A 4,627-nucleotide genomic window follows, 5' to 3' on the forward strand; every position below is an offset into this window, starting at 1 on the left:
GAAATATTACAAATAATATTCCCTAATCACAATGTAATAAAATTGGAAATTACTAATAAAACAAAACCCATAAAATTTTCCCTCTGGAGATTTTAAAACTTTCTATTATACAACTTTTTTTTTTTTTTTTTTTTTTTTTTTTGAGACAGAGTCTCACTCTGTTGGCTCGGCTAGAATGCCATGGTGTCAGCCTAGCTCACAGCAGCCTCAAACTCCTGGACTTAAGCTATCCTCCTGCCTCAGTCTCCCAAGTAGCTGGGACTACAGGCACGTGCCACCATGCCTGGCTAATTTTTTCTATATATTTTTAGTTGTTCAGCTAATTTCTTGCTCAGGCTGGTCTCGAACTCCTGAGCTCAAATGATCCTCCTGCCTCAGTCTCCCAGAGTGCTAGGATTACAGGCATGAGCCACTGCGCCTGGCCTAAACAGCTCTTGGTGAAGGAAAAATGTGTAATGAAATTACAGACAAAATTTTAGGTAATTATAAAATAGTACAAATTAGATTTTATGGGATATGTTCAAAGCAGTGATCAGGAGGATCACAACACTAAATATTTTTATCACATAAATGAAACAATAAAAAATGAATTAATTTTCTGGCTCAAACAGAAAAACTAGAAGAAGAGTAACAATATAAGACAAAAGAAAGTATAAGAATGGAAATAAAGATAATAGCAATAATTAATGAATAGGAAAAAATTGGAACCACAAACTAGTACAACCTTTGTGGAAAGCAATATGGAGATACCTCAAAGAGATACAAGAACTACCATTTGATCCGGCAATCCCATTACTGGGCATCTACCCAAAAGAACAAAAAACATTCCATAAAAAAGATATCTGCACTAGAATGTTTATAGCAGCACAATACACAATTGCAAAGATGTGGAAACAACCCAAGTGCCCATCAATACATGAGTGGATTAATAAAATGTGGTATATGTATACCATGGAGTTCTACTGAGCCACAAAAAACAATGGTGATACAGCACCACTTGTATTATGCTGGATAGAGCTCGAACCCATTCTACTAAGTGAAATATCCCAAGAACGGAAAAACAAGCACCACATGTACTCACCATCAAATTGGTTTTAACTGACAAACACTTAAGTGTACATACAATAATACATTCATTGGGTGTCGGGCAGATGGGAAGGGGGAGGAGGGGATGGGTACATACACACCTAATGTGTGCGGTGACACTGTCTGGGGGATGGGCATCCTTGAAGCTCTGATTCGGGTGGGGCAAGGGCAATATATGTAACCTAAATATTTGTACCCCTATAATATGCTGAAATAAAAAAATTAGAAAAAAAGAATAGGAAAAAAGATAAGACCTTATTAATGAATAAAAATTTTGTGTTTTTTTAAAGTTAACAAAATAGATAAATCCCTAAATTGATCTAAACAATGGGAGAAAGCACAAATATATAAAAGAAAAAATGACAAGTATAAAACAAACACTGAAAGAGAATAATTTTTTTTTTAAATAAGAGACTACTCCAGATTTCTGTGCAAATAAATTTGAAAACATAGATGATATGAACAACTTCTTTGGGAAATACAGATCTCCAAAACTGACCCTCTAAGAGTGAGAAAGGTTAAAAGACCAATTTCCACAGAAGAAATAGACAAAGTTAATAAAGTATATATACCACTAAATCATACCATGGCCAAAAGGTTTCACAAGGGAATTCTATAGTCTCAATGTTTGTTAGATTGCTCTACAGAATTGAAAATGTAGGAAAACTCCCTAATTTTTTATGATGCAAATGTAAGATTGATACTAAACCTAATTAAGATAGTACCAAAAATGAAAATTAGAGGCCACTATCACTCACAAATATTGATGCTTAATTACTAAATAAAATATTAGCAAACAATATTCAACACCACATGAAGAAAAAGATACATTAGGGTTGAGAGTAGGGTGAGGCAAGCCAGACATCTAGGGCAAAACATTTAAAGAGGCAGTGACCCTCACATGCTGACCCTTGCACTTTCATGATCTTGAGAGTGAGTACCTCCTTCAAAGTAAAGTACCCAGAGTGCAAAATTTAAAGAGGCACTCATTCTCAGGGTCTTAGAAATGCAGGGTGGGCAAGTAGAGTGAGTGTCTCCTTAAATTTTGAGGTCTAACTGCCTGTCTTGCCTTACCCTAATCTCAGACTATGGTATACCACGACCAAGTGGGATTTATTCTAGAGTGCAAGGTTGATTGAATATTAGTAATATATATCATCTTAATAGATGTAAGTGAGGGGTGAGCAAATGCTTTTTTGGTAAAGGCTACATAATGATCTTTTAGGCTTAGTGGGCCACATACAGTCAGTCACAATTACATATTCTTCTTTTTTTACAACACTTCAAAAATCTAAAAATCCCTATTAGCCCCTCAAAGAGTGATGAGGAAATCATTGGAACAGTCTGAGTTTTCACCAAAAGACAGGATAGAGTCTAGACTATCTAACTTTAACAAATTTAAAGGGATGGGAGGCAAAAATAAAGTTGCTTTTGTGATTACAAATATATAAACATAGCCATATGGATAAATGAAACAGGAGAAGAAATAATAGTCAAAGTGAAGATTTAACAGAAATTGTGAAGACTTCCTCAGTGCAGTGGCAGATGCCCACAGTCCCAGCTACTCAAGAGGCTCAGGTGGAAGAATCACTTGAGTCCAGGAGTTCAAGGCTATGGTACACTAGGATCACACCTGTGAATAGCCACTGCACTCCAGCTTGGGCAACATAGTGAGACCCTGTCTCTAAGATTAATTAATAAAAATGTAAAAACCATTCTTAGCTTGAGAGTCAATCAAGAAGTGGCCATGGATGAAATTTGATCTTTAGGCCATAGTTTGCTGACTTCCAATACAAGTAAAAAAAAATTATGCAACTTATTCCATAGGTGTTGAAAAAGCCTTCCACAAAATTCAATAACATTCACACGATGACAACACTCACTCCACAATATAGAAATTGAGGCATACTTTGATACTTTCCTAACCTGATTATACATAATATACATGTAAATGTAATTAGGTTATATATATTTATCTTAATCCGGAAGCCAGCATCTTACTGGGAAAACATTAGAGACATTTCACTAAGATTAAGTCTCAAACTCCTGACCTCAAGTGATCCTCCCCACCCCAGGCCTCCCAGAGTGCTAAGATTGCAGGCCTGAGCCACTACATCTAGCCTCCACTAAAATTAGGAACAATGAATGGACATATCTGCTATCTTTGATACTATTCAACATTTTACTACAGGTGCTAGGCAATGCAATCAGATAAGACAAATTAATCAAAGACATAAGAATTTATAAAGAAATGGTAAAACTCTATTTTACTGTCATATAATATGACAGTATACCCCTTAGATAAATAATGACAAAACTAACTTAAACAATAAAAGGGCTGGATGTGGTGGCTCACGCCTGTAATCCTAGGACTCTGGGAGGCCAAGACGGGAGGATGGTTTGAGCTCAGGAGTTTGAGACCAGCCTGAGCAAGGGCGAGATCTCGTCTCTACTAAAAAAATAGAAAGAAATTAGCCCGGGCATGGTGTCACATGCCTGTAGTTCCAACTACTTGGGAGGCTGAGGCAGAAAGATCGCTTGGGCCAGGAGTTTGAGGTTGCTGTGAGCTAGGCTGACGCCTAGCCCAGGCAACAGAGTGAGACTCTGTCTCAAAAAAACCCCCAACCAAACAAAAAATCAATAAAACAATAAAAGATTCAGAAAGATAGCAGAATATAAAATTAGCATACAAAATCAGTAACCTATGTATACACAACACAAAGTAACCATTTAGAGAATATAATGGTAAAGAAACCTCCTTTACAATAAAAAAGAAAATTACTTAATAAATTTAAAAAGAAATGTGCAAATTGTATACAACAAAAGTTTAAAACACTCTTGAAAGACTTTACATTAAATTTGAACAGCTGGAAAGCCAGCCTTTATTCTTGGATCAAATAGGACATAGCATTATAAACATGGGAGTCTTCCCTAAGTTAATTTTTAAATATAATACAATCTCATAAAAAGTATGTAGGAGCCTTTTTCATTGAGTTGGACAACCTAACACAAAAATGCACATGAAAAAATAAACATACAGAAAAAATAAGAAATCACTAAAAAAGAAAAAAATACAAGGGGGGTTTTCTAGTTAGCTCTGTTGAGACATTAAAATATATTATAAAGCCTGTATAATTAAAGAAGTGTGGTACTGGTGCATATATAGACAAACAGACCAGTGAAATAGAATAAAAAGCCTAGAAATAGACTAAAACACGTGGAAAGTTAGTGTATGAAAAAGGTGGCCTCTTAGATCATCACGGCAAAGGTGAACTTTTTAATAAATGGTGCTGGGAATATTGTGTAGTCATTGGGACAAAGATAAAATTAGGTATGTACTTCATACCATACATAAGAATAAATTTCATATGGATCAAGGATCTAATGGTAAACAATGAAATATACATGCACTAGAAGAAAACGGGTAAATTTCTCTTTGACCTTGGTGTGAGAAAAGCTTTATAACTATGACTCAAAATTTAGAGGAAATAAAATAAAAGATTAGTGCAATTGGCTACATAAAGATGAAAGACAAAAAGCT

This window comes from Microcebus murinus, chromosome X, assembly GCF_040939455.1.
Source record: "Microcebus murinus isolate Inina chromosome X, M.murinus_Inina_mat1.0, whole genome shotgun sequence".
Taxonomy (NCBI): domain Eukaryota; kingdom Metazoa; phylum Chordata; class Mammalia; order Primates; family Cheirogaleidae; genus Microcebus; species Microcebus murinus.